Genomic DNA, 5,167 nt, shown 5'->3' with positions numbered 1-5,167 from the left:
TTAGGAGAATATCAGTGGTTATTATATTAAAGTTTGAGATACTAAAAGAATGTTCTTCAAGGGACATTACCACCTATTCTAAAATATATAATGTGTTTGTACATGGGATGGTTATATCATGTTGGGCATAATTATGACCTGATTATTGTTTTCAACTCAAGAGGCTGGGTACACTTGTGAGGGATTTTTTTTTTCATAATTAAATCACTGGAAGTGGGAAGGCCCATCTTTAAACCAGATATTTTGAGGTGGGAGGATCCACTTTTAATCTGGGCCACCCCTTCTGCTGGACACCTGTATAAAGAAGGAAGCTCACTCTCTTTGCCTGCTTGCACTTTCTCTCACTGGCAAGTCCACTCCTCCACTGACATTAGAGCCGACTTCTTCAGGATTCCAGTGTCTACTGAAGACCGGCTGAGACATCCAACCTCATAGACTGAACAACTACCGGAATCTTGGACCTTCCATTGGTTGGCAGACAGCCATTGTTGGACTAGCTGGACTTCGGTCTGTAAGCCATTCTACTAAATCCCCATTATATATATTCATTTTATCATATATATAGATTCATTTATATATCATATATATATTCATTTTATCATATATATATAGATTCATTTATATATCATATATATATATATATTCATTTAAAGTTTGAGATACTAAAAGAATTCTCTGTTCCTCTAGAGAATCCCAATACACCATAATTCCAAGATAAAAATCCTTAACTGTATCCTACACTATCCAAACACGACCAAGTTTGTGCAGGCCCCTACTAGAACAGCCTGCAGTGTGTGATGTGCCGTGGAAGGATTCCAGCCTGGGCATTCAGTGCCTGGATCAGGGTCACAGACTATCCCAAGATGCATCACGATGGAGCATAATACTGGGGAGTGAGAACAGCGGTGTTCTGAAGCAGATCAGCTGTCAGGAACAATGCCATCTTTAAACACGGGACACCAATTTTAGGAGCAGGACTCCAGTCCCAAGGCAAGGCCCATCTTAAAACATCAAGAGCACCCCAGAGCTTCTCTGGCACGCTCATGTAGTCTGGTTGCCATGCCTGGGCTCTGAGGTAGGTGCTATCATGTTACCGTCACTAGCCTGTGCCTTGGCTGATAAAGGACTTCCTAACTTAGCATATTATCTTCATGTCTTACTCCTGTGACTAAATAGAATGGACTAGTTTTGGCAAGTGTTTTTTTTTTTTGTTTGTTTTTTGGTGGTGGTGCTTGGTTTTAGATTTATTTATTTTACAACTATGAGTATTTTGCCTGCCTGTATATATGGGCACCACATGTGTGCCTGGTGCCTGTGGGGGTCAGAGGAGAACACTGGACTCCCTGGAAGAGAAGTTATGAATAGCTGTGAACCAGCATGTGGGCGCTGAGAATCGAACCTAGGTCCTCTGCAAGAGCAAGTGCTCTTAGCCACTGAGTCATCTCTCCAGCCCCTTGCCAAGTAAATTTTGATCATGTATTTCACCTCAGCAATCATGTCATACCACCAAACTGATCTTCCCATCGGCCACTCTAACCCTATCTGCACCATGTTTGATGACAATGTTCTGAACATTATTTGGTGTGTTGTGAGGTCTTAGCCAGAACCCAAGTTTCAATTCAGTGTGTCCAGAGTGAAACCTTAGAATTTAAATATCTAGGCAGTTCATAGAAGAGGACCATGCTCAAAACCACTGCTCTTAAGGTTTCTCCCCTAAAATATAAAAAGTACAAAACACCTAACTCTGATTTATGATGGTGTGTTTTCCTGCTCTTGTAGCACAATGCAGGTTTAGACATTGTCTTAGTTAGGGTTTCTATTGCTCTGAAGAAATACCATGACCATGGCAACTCTTATAAAGAAAAATATTTTATGGAGGGGCTGGCTTACAGTTTCAGAGGTTCAGTCCATTATCATCATGACAGGGAGCATGGTGGCAAATGCATATTTGTTAACTCGGTTTTTTGTTTTTTTTGTTTTTTTTTTTTTTTTTCGAGACAGGGTTTCTCTGTGTAGCTTTGCACCTTTCCTGAGCTCACTTGGAGCCAGGCTGCTCGACACAGAGATCCGCTGCTCTGCTCCCGAGTGCTAATAAAGCGTCGCACATGCCGTTAACTCGGTTTTTAAAAGAAATTATTTTGCATCAAGAAAATACATTAAATTCTCATAGCTACAGATATAAAGTCTAGATAAGAAATCCACATTGCATTTAAGGAAATTGCTAGTAGGGGAATGAGTATAATACCTTACTAAGAAACGTCTTCATCTTTTGAATTTTTTGGTTTGGGTTGTTTTTTAAGACAGACACTCAGGTAGTCAGGCAAGCCTCAAGCTCAATGTGTAGCTGGGGATGACTCTGCACTGTCCTTCCCACTTCCACCTCCACCAAAAGGGAGCCACCACACCCCTAAGTAATTACTTAATACTGGGGTCTCAAACCTTCTCCCAGAAATTACAAGGAGATTAAACCTACATAGTAGATGAGTCCATAGTATACTAAACCTCCATAGGCTACCAAATTTATTTTGAAGTCCCATTAAAATTTTAACTAAAATTCTGTATTCACTTCACACAATGTCAGTTGCCTTATAAATAATAATAATGCCTTTTCCCAATGTGGAATGAAGTAAGTACTACATACACACAGTGGGGAGCTGGGAGATGGCCCCCAGGGAAGCACTTGACTTGCAAGTATGATGACGTGAGTTCAATCCCCGGTCCCATGTGTTGGGTTTAGAGAACCGACTCCTGCAAACTGTCGTCTGCTCTCACATCTGCATTGTGGCTGTCTTCGTTAGGGGTTGCTATGGCTGTGCAGAGGCCCCCTGCCCGTGGCAACTCTTACAAAGAGAGTATTGAAGTGAGGTGACAGTTTACAGTTTCAGAGGCTCAGTCCATTATCATGATGATGGGGAGCATGATGGTATCCAGGCAAGATGTGGTGCTGGAGCTGAGAGGGCTACATCTTGACTAGAGGCAGCAGGAAGTCGACTGACTGTCACACTGAGACAGAAAAGAGACCTCAAAACCCGCCCCACAGTGACACACTTCCTCCAACAATGCCACACCTACAAATAGTGCCACTCCCTTTTCTCCCTTTGGGGGCATTTTCTTTCAAACCACTACAGTGGCGTACATGCACCTACATACACACAGAAACATAATAATAAAAATATTTTTAAAAATATCGTTGGATTGAAAGCCTCCATTTATAAATCAGGAGACTGCTGAGACTCATCTTCTAGGAGTATGGACTTTGAGTCAGTGCTGTAAAGCTCTGGGGTTGGGGGTGTAGTTCAGTGCTTGTTAGTATGCAGAAGGCTCCAGTTAAACATAATGCTAACAACCAAAAGACGGCCCTCGGAGCTGTGATTTCTACACAGTCCATACTGTAAATATCTGCAGAGCTGAGCATAGTATTACATGCCTGTAATCCTAGCACTTGGGAGGAAGAGTTGGGGATAGAGTGGAGTCTGAAACCCACTTGGGTTACATACTGAGTTCCCAGGGTGGCCTGGATTACAAGCAAGATTTTCTTTGTCATAGAAACAAAACAACCAGTCCCGGGAGCGGCTGGGCCATGGCGGTCCCGGCCCTGCGAGAGGAGTTGGACTCGGTGTACCCTGCAGCTGCTCAGCGACCTGGAGGAACTGGAGGCAAAGCGGGCGGCGTTGAACGCCCGGGTGGAGGAGGGATGGTTCTCGCTTGCCAAGGCTCGCTATGCCATGGGCGCCAAGTCCGTGGGGCCCCTGCAGTATGCCTCGTGTATGGAGCCTCAGATCTGCGTGCGCGCCAGCGAGGCCCAGGATGGACCTCAGACCTTCAGGGTGATCAAAGCTGATGCCCAGACCCCGGAGGAAGTGGGACCCAGCGAGGCATCTCTGCGCAGGCGCAAGGGCCCTACCAAGACCCAAGTGTCAGGGGCCTCCGTGGTCCCTCAAGATCCCTTGAACTGGTTTGGAATCTTGGTTCCTCACAGTCTTCGACAGGCCCAGGCCAGCTTCCGGGGTGGCGCTTCAGCTGGCTGCAGATATAGCCAACCTCCAGACTCGAATCAACTGGGGTCGGGGTCAGGTCCGGGGCCTCCAGAAAAAACGGAAGGAGTTGGACCCTGGACCTGCCTGATCTGAATCTACTGTCAAAGGCATTAAGCATAGCCATCTTGGGTGTCGCTGCCTTACTCAGGCCATCTTTCATAATAGCCCCATCTCAGCTACTGCCCCTCCTAGAAATGCCCTTAGTCTGTCTTGTTTCCAGCCTTGTGAATTAGGAAGTTGAGTTAGGAAGTCTGATGAGGCAAGCTGTGCAGTGTTGAAAGCAGCGTGTATTGAAACCTCTTGTAGGTGCACGTTCTCATAGGGCCTCCCTCCTTGTGGGCAAGTCAGTGAACAAAGGAGGAACCTCGGCAGAGCCAGCATGCATGGTGCAGGGAAGAAAAGGAATCTGCAGACCTAGGCCAGATCAGGACAGTTCCAGTCAGTAAAAATACCTCTGCCTGGGCATGTGGTGCATGCTTATAGTCCCAGCAACTCTAGAGGCCGAGGCAGGAGGATCACTTAAGCCCTGGAGTTAAAGACCCTTTAAAATTATGTAAGAACACACACACACACACACACACACACACACACACACACACACACACACACACTCACACTCCAGAGCAGACTCAGGTAGGAGGGGGTATTCTATTATAAAAGGAAAAAAAAAAAAACACTTTGACATTCTCTCAAGGAACTTGGAGGACCTCCCACTTTTGTTTATAGAAGGATAGTCCAGCCTCTTTGCTTCCCTAACTTGTATTCTGTGTCTGGGAACTGTGTCCTGCTGCACTTTTCCGCTGAGCTAACTTGAGCAGTGTCTGGAGACTTGTGTTTGAGAAGGGATGTAACCATTATAGGTGTAAATACTTCTTCCTGATTTAACTTTCCTTATATTGGCTTTTCTACTTCTTAATTGTAAAAATACGTAACACTGTACAGAAAAATTGAATAAAGTGAAAGCTAGGGTAACTGTCAAAAAAAAAAAAAAAAAAAAACCAGCACTCGGAGCAGAGCCAGACGGATCTCTGTGAGTTTGAGGCCAGCCTGGCTACCAAGTGAGTCCAGGAAAAGGCACAAAGCTACACAGAGAAACCCTGTCTTGAAAAAAACAAAAACAAAACAAACAA

General features: G+C 44.9%; 1 pseudogene; it reads left to right on the top strand.

The window, feature by feature from the left end:
• The first annotated feature begins 3,580 nt into the window (after positions 1–3,580).
• On the top strand, positions 3,581–4,652 carry LOC114708544 (annotated as a pseudogene).
• The last annotated feature ends 515 nt before the right edge of the window (positions 4,653–5,167 follow it).

Source organism: Peromyscus leucopus, chromosome 20, assembly GCF_004664715.2.
Source record: "Peromyscus leucopus breed LL Stock chromosome 20, UCI_PerLeu_2.1, whole genome shotgun sequence".
Lineage (NCBI taxonomy): Eukaryota > Metazoa > Chordata > Mammalia > Rodentia > Cricetidae > Peromyscus > Peromyscus leucopus.
Note: the sequence above shows the minus strand (reverse complement) of the source record. Positions and strands in the feature narration are given on the sequence as shown.